Source organism: Cynara cardunculus (genome assembly GCF_001531365.2).
Source record: "Cynara cardunculus var. scolymus isolate 2C chromosome LG 8, CcrdV1, whole genome shotgun sequence".
Taxonomy (NCBI): Eukaryota; Viridiplantae; Streptophyta; class Magnoliopsida; order Asterales; family Asteraceae; genus Cynara; species Cynara cardunculus.
The window spans coordinates 13924670-13932647 of NC_037535.1; positions in this window are offsets into that span (position 1 = coordinate 13924670).

The following is a 7978-nucleotide window of genomic DNA, read 5'->3' on the forward strand; positions in this document are numbered from 1 at the left end:
TGAATGCTAACCGAGAGAACAACCCGGGAACAGGCATGAATAGAGATAGAGAATGCACGTATAAGTCGTTTCGAACCTGTAACCCTAAGGAATTTCATGGAACTGAAGGAGCGGTTGGACTGTTAACCTGGATAGAAGGAACGGAATCTATCCTTTATATCAGTAAATGTACTGAAGGAAACAAGGTGGAATTCGCTGCTTGTCTTCTGCAAGGACGAGCGCTGACTTGGTGGAACACACAGGTACAAACTCGAGGCCGAGATGCAGCCAATAAACTATCATGGGAGGAGTTTAAGAAAATGCTCAAGRAGGAGTACTGTCCAAGGAGTGAGATCCAGAAACTAGAAGCAGAATTGTGGAACCATCAGATGAAGGGAAATGACGTGGACTAGTGCGATGAACTCCTAACTGTCGCGCCTCGTGTTTCCGCTTTAACGGGGTGTGACATTCATATCTCTATGCAAGGCTGGAATCTCGACATTGGCTCAAACTATTCCTTTTATAAATTAAATGGAGTGAAAACGAGTCTCCTCGATTCTAAGTAACTCTCTCGAGCCTACTTCCATATCATTCAAGTTGACGTGTGCTTATTGGTTTATCTCTAAATCCAACACTTTTTAACACTTTTAAACAAGTGATCAACTTGTCCATGGATGATGTTTTTGCAATAAAAACGTGAATGACGTAGTTGTAAAGATTCATTATTTCTATTTCTACAATGGAATCGGTGTTTCTCTTAACATCACCGATACTTGAAAAATTAATTGCGTAAATAATAAAGTATAAGAAAGAAAAAAAGTAAAAGAAATAAATGATAAGCGGAATTATAAAAACGATTAACGATACTTGAAATAGAAAAATTAGTTGCATAAATAATAATAAAGCATGATAAGTAGAACATAAGAGAAGAAAATAAAGTAGAAGAAATAAATGCTAAGATGAATTATAAAGAAGGCTTAAATGTAAATAAAATATAAAATACTTCCAAACTTTGCTTTATACTCCAAAAGAACTTTCAACATCCAAAGTAAACTACTTCAAGTTTCTTACTAGATTGCTTCTCTAGAATTACTTCAAGTTTCTTACTAGATTGCTTCTCTAAAATTACTTCAAGTTTCTTACTAGATTNAGATTGCTTCTCTAGAATTACTTCAAGTTTCTTACTAGATTGCTTCTCTAAAATTACTTCAAGTTTCTTACTAGATTGCTTCTCTAGAATTACTTGTCTTCTACAATGCCAAGCCTCCCCCTTTTATATAGTAAGAGAAAAAAGGACAATGACCAAAAGATAAAGACTTTACCCAACTTTTTACATAGTCCAATGGGTAAAGCCATGTTACCTAGATAATAACAAATCAGATCTTAAATTTGTACCATGAGATCTTAAAATCTGCAGGAGATGGGCTGCCAAAAGGGGGGATTTAACCTCAAAAGATTCCTCATACTATTCTCAAAAGTGCTCTTGGAATCGTTCTGCAGCACATGTTGTAGCATGCTTCAGCCAAATACTTATTAACATGGCTAATTTTCCAAAAATCAGCACATATCCAAGAAGTAAACATGTTTATCACATCAATTTAGCTTCAATATAAAAAGATAGAAAAATAAAACAAAAATACTCAATTTGCGAAATTTTGGGAAAATAAAATTGGTAAATAAAGTAAGGAAAAAGTGTAAAAGTATCAAATAAATTGATACTTATCACACCCCCAAACTGGAATTGTTGTTTGTTCCCAAACAACATATAAATAAATATATGATTTCAGATGGTGAATTCGAAAAAATATTTGTGATGAGTTGGTTAAACACTACTGCTGTGAACAAGTAATAAAAGAGAGCTTAGGGTGTAAAGATTTGTTAAGATATTAAACCGATTTTTAAGTAGACATCATGATACAGCATGGTTCTATAACATGATTTATAAATAACTTATCTTTACAACTAATAGCTTCTTTAAGATACTCTCGAGATATAGAATGACACACAATCATAGATTAAGCCTTCATATCTCTATGCAAGACTGGAGTCTCGACATTGGCTCAAACTATTCCTTTTATAAGCTAAATGGAGTGAAAACGAGTTTACTCGATCCTAAGTAACTCTATCGAGCCTATTTCCATATCATTCAAGTTGACATGTGCTTGTTGGTTTATCTCTAAATCCAACACACTTTAACACTTTTAAACAAGTGATCAACTTGTCCATGAATGATGTTTTTGTAATAAAAACTTGAATAACGTAGTTGTAAAGATTTATTATTTCTATTTCTACAACGGAATCGGTGTTTCTCTTAACATCACCCAACACCCAAGCTATATTTTTAGCTTACCATATTTGAAAAATTAATTGTGTAAATAATAAAGTATTAGAAAGGAAAAGAAAGTAGAAGAAATAAATGCTAAGCAGAATTATAAAAACGATTAACGATACTTGAAATAGAAAAATTAATTGCATAAATAATAAAAAACATAATAAGTAGAACATAAGAGAAGAAAAGAAAGTAGAAGAAATAAATGCTAAGATGAATTATAAAGAAGACTTAAATGTAAAGAAAATATAAAATACTTCCAAACATTGCTTCATACCCCAAAAGAACTTTCAACATCCAAAGTAAACTACTTCAAGTTTCTTACTAGATTGCTTCTCTAGAATTACTTTAAGTTTCTTACTAGATTGCTTCTCTAGAATTACTTGTCTTCTACAATGTCAAGACTCCCCCCTTTATATAGTAGGAGAAAAAAGGACAAGGACCAAAAGATAAAGACTTTACCCAATTTTTTACATAGTCCAATGGGTAAATCCATTTTACCTAGATAATAACAAATCAGATCTTAAATTTGTACCATGAGATCTTAAAATCTGCAGGAGATGAGCTGCCGGAAGGGGGGATTTGACCTCAAAAGATTCACCGTACTATTCTCAAAAGTGTCATTGGAATCGTTCTGCAGCACATATTGTAGCATGCTTCAGCCAAATACTTATTAACATGGCTATTTTTTCCAAAAATCAACACATATCCAAGAAGTAAACATGTTTATCACATCAATTTAGCTCCAATATAAAAAGATAGAAAAATAAAACAAAAAGACTCGATTTGCAGAATTTTGGGAAAATAAAATGGGTAAATAAAGTAAGAAAAAGTGTAAAAGTATCAAATAAATTGATACTTATCACACCCCCAAAATGAAATTGTTGTTTGTCCCCAAACAACATATAAAGACAAATAAAAGAATCAAATTAGATGGAAAAGAATGGACACCCACACTTACGACTACAACTTTCTTGTTATAAATAACTTTTCATAAATCAAAGTGGAAGTTGTCTTGTACCAATCACATTTATATACCATAGGCTAGCCTCACTTTTCCTTCGTCTGATTTTTAAACTTGTCACCTCTTAGGATCAAAAAGACTTTTTGGGTTTCTCTCTTTGGCTTTTTCTTTCTCACATAACTTTGCCTTTTTTTATTTGTTTTGCTTTATGTAGCCATTTTCTTTTTGCATTTTTGCTTTTTGGCTTTATAATGCGCTCTCTCTCTCTTTTCAAAGAGCTTTGCTCTTTTTGACAAAGATTCCCCTCCAACTTAGATATGACAATGTCCCCATTATGATATATATATATATATATATGACAAGTGACTTTGCCCAGTTATGGAGAAGAGGTGGCCTAGATCATATCCCATGGTAGTGACAAGTGAAATCAAGTTGCGTCTCAGAAAAGAGTTGGCTAGTTCTAGTATTGCAATGTAAACTAGCACTCAAACTCACATCACTTTTAAATTACTCAAGCTATAAACACAAGTCGGTGGTAGTGAAGTTTAGGCCATGAAGTTCCATCTAAAAAAAATCTAATACTAAAAAGACTGACACGGACAGTTCCCGGACTCATGGAAAAGGGGGAAAATATAAAGGAAAAAGTAAATTGGAGCAAAAGGGATGATAGATGAACCTGTCTACTTGGGTGGAGTATGTGCCATCAACGGTCCTCGGTGCGTCAGGACATCCCGACAATCATTTCTTTCAAATCGGCCATGAGCCGTGTATCTCTTGCTTCCATCCTCTTCAAAAGTGTTTCTTCATGTGCCTTCAAGGCTCTCTCCATGGTGGTTTGGTGGGACTTGAGCATTCCTCTCCAAGATAGTCTCTAAGGTGGCGACTTTTTTCTTCAATTGGCGGACCTCAAGTATCAAATCTATGTCCGTGTGGCTGCTGTCCGGAAAAATCGGGGGCTGTCCAGGATCATTTCTTGGGTTCTTTCAGATTCTATCGACTGTCTTGCACTCAATGGGTAGTGCATTGGTGGTCAAAGCATCGCCAGGTGGTACCGGTACTTTCGCCTTCTTCATTAACCCATGTATCAAGGCTGGGAAGTAGAGTCGGCCGGTGGGTTTTCTTGTGCATCCTTGAATGGCATCAGAGATGACTACCCCCAACATCAACCGCCTTGCCTGCAAGGATACAATAGAGTAAGAGCATGCGGTCTAAGGATGTGCTTGAGTCGTGTGTGGTTGGGTGAAAAGAGTATCTCAAAAAGTGATTCCAAACAGTCGCATTCTTCTTCAAAAGATTGGTTTGGAATTTAAGCGGACTGCGCTTTTGTGGCGACTTCCAAGTTGCTCCTTCTTCGGCCACGACACTTAGTACCATCTTCATATCTTCGTCAGTGTGATCATGTAACAACCTGCGATACTCACAAACTGGAGGTGCAATCAAATCATAGAAATTATTAATGGCATGCGGAGAGTAAGAGATCTTTTTACCTCGAACATGAACCGAGGTAGTGCGGGTGGAAGAAACTGAGGCATAAAACTCTTGAACCTATGTGAGGAAATAGGGCTCTCTCACAACAGTGAAAGCCTCCCATCCCCTTTGGATGACAATGTCATTGATAAATAGATAAGTCTCAAGACAACTCTTATCAAACCCTCTCTCTCCTAATCCCAAAAAAGTCTTGAACTTCTGAAAATTCCTAGGCTTCCGGCTACTCTCACTATGGTTGTCCACTTGTCTAGTGCGGGTACTTTTTTCGGGTGGGCTTGGTGCTACCTGATGTCTTTTGGATCTCCTAAGTTGGGACAATGGAATGTCCTCATCAGGAGTCCATTCAGAGTCTTCAGACTCAGCCCGTCTCCTTTTGGAGAACCTCTCAATAGGGACTAAGTCAGAGTCACTAGAAGTGCGGTTGTTATCCTGATTGGATTTTTGTCCAGACATTTCAGGAGAAGGGATGGAAGTGGATTGGAAGTCAGGGATGACATCATAGGTAATGCTCACAAGTGGTGCGGTGTATGTGCTAGTGATGGGTGGCATGGGCATAATGGCATTATGTGCATCAAAGATCATGTGGGAAGTAGGGATATAAATGGGGAAAGGGGGTAGTGCATAAAATGGTTTGTTAAACCTATCAAATGCAATGAAGATGGGTGGGGGAGTGTAATGTTGTGAAGTCAAGTCAACCATCCCCAAATCAACCATGGGAGAATCAGTGAACTGGTGGTGTGATGTGTGTGTGTCTATAAGAGTGATAACATCTAAAGAGGTGGTGGAATCCAGCACTCAAGTAAGTGAGTTGAGCTCTCCTCTTTTATGAAAAAGGCATTGAGATCAATGTCAAATAGGGAGTCCTCACCAAGCATTTCTTGACTCTCATGATGCTCAACATGATCACTTTTGATGGTATGATCACTTTGAGCACCAATGGTGTGTGTGTGCTCAGGTAAAGGAGTGTCAGAAAGACTTACAATTGGATTTTGGTGCCAAGTATCGAACTCTGTGTTTTATGTCTTTCCAATACCTTGGGAGATTGGTTCTAATGTAGGTGCCACTCTGGAGTGTTGTGCATCATCTTGGACTTTGTCACACCCTGTTAAAGCGGAAACACGAGATGTAACATGTAATCTTGTCACAGCAACAGATAATAAATAACACCATAAGTTTTACAAAATTACATCCATAACCAAGCTGGTGTTTGAATACTTCAAAACAAAGTTTACAAAATACACAAAATCATTGTTGTTACAAATATGCACCAAAAACTTCACTTCTTTACTTATTTCCTGAAAAGCATGAAACATAAAACAACGTCAACTACAAGGAGTTGGTGAGTTCACAAATTTTCATATGCACAAAACATTACAATGCATAAATCATTTCTTGCAAACTTATACATAACTTTTGCACATAATAAATGTAAATTATTAACGATGTTTTAAAAAAAAACTTAAGATGCTACTGAGCCTTACTTGACCAATGTGCCCTATTATTTTACGAACGACCATAAGTAGCCCGTATACTCACTTAGGTCCCACAGTTTGTAGCAGTACTAATTCAGCGGTGGTCCAAATTCTACATGATTAGACTAATAAAACGTAGGTAATGTGCACCCCTTTCTAGGTGGGACTGTCAACACAATAGCGGCTATCCACAAATACCACGGCTCGGGGACGTGCCCGAGTTAATGATAAGTGTTAATTTATTAACCTTATTACATCATTTTCTTAACCATTTTCCTTTGTTTTATTTGCCTATTAGTGTCTTAATTGAGTCTTTTTATGTCTTTTTTATATATTAGTAGTTATATAGTATATCTAATGTTAATTCCTTGTTTTTACAGGTTTTTGATGATTTTTGGGACCCAGGCCTACGGCAGTCCTACAGGACCAAGTGTGGCAAGGTCCTATAGTACCTGTCCTAGAGCTGAATTTCTGCCTGGGCCGTGAAGAAATGGGCTGATCCATAGAAGAGGCGTGGTCAACGACCTTAGGCCCGGTCAAAGCCCAGTTTTGAAGAAGCTTTTGTCTTATTAGTTGGCACCTACTATGTGAACTTCCTTAGCCTATATAAAGAAGGCTTAGGGCGTATGTTTAACCACCAATTCACAAAACAATTCTCCAATTTACTTGCTTTCTTCCATTTGATCTTTGTTAATCACTTTCTAAATTATTGCTTTCGGTTCCAAGCTTTCGTTTTCTTTGTTTGTCTTTTCAAGAATCAACTTTTTATAGTTGTGATTTCATTCTCAAGTTTTAATTTAAGTACTCGTATTTAATCTTCGTCTCATTTATGTTGCAAGTTACGTTATGTTTTCTTATTTTTTATTACCAGTTACGAATTAGTCGATCATTGTTGTTTTACATCGGATCTCATCCTTTGTGGCTCACGACTAGTTTACATAGACTAAATAATCTGTTTTTATGAGTTTGAAAGTAACCTTTCGGTCTTTGTAACGGAACTTGTTCTGCAAGTTTCGTTACTTGACTTGCAAGTTTTCTTCAAAGTCAACTCCTATTTCCAAGGTTTTTCAAGTGTCACTTCTTAGTACTTCAAAAGTGAAACCCAACTTCCAAGGTTTTCATTAGTCTTTCTTCCATCCCATCAAGTATTTTCTTTCATTATTACTAGATTAAAATTAATTAATATTATTTAGTTATTAATAATTTATATTTCAGTTTTTATATTTTAGTCTTTATATTTCAGCATTTATATTTCAGTCATTTATATTTCAGTCATTTATATTTCAGTCTTTATATTTCAGTATTTACATTTCAGTATTTACATTTCAATCTTTACATTTCAGTCATTTACATTTCAGTCTTTACTTTACTGCAATTTACATTTCTGTCATTTAATTTCCAGTATTTTACTTTCAKTCATTTATATTTCAGTCATTTAATTTCCAGTACTTTACATTCCAGTATTTCCATTTCTTGTAATTTACTTTCTGTAATTTACTTTCTGTAATTTATTTTCTGTAATTTACTTTTCCGTGTCAGTTATTTATTTTTCAGTCCTTACATTCTTCGAGAGAAGAAACTGAGCGATGATGGGCTAACGCCTTAGCTTGGGGTGTAACGGGAAATTAAGACCAAAACTGATGTGAAAGTACAAAAGTGTCTTATTAGCATTATAGTCTACTATTTATTTCAGGTGCTTAATATTTCATTTGATGATTACATTAAAATTAATTGACAACTAATTTT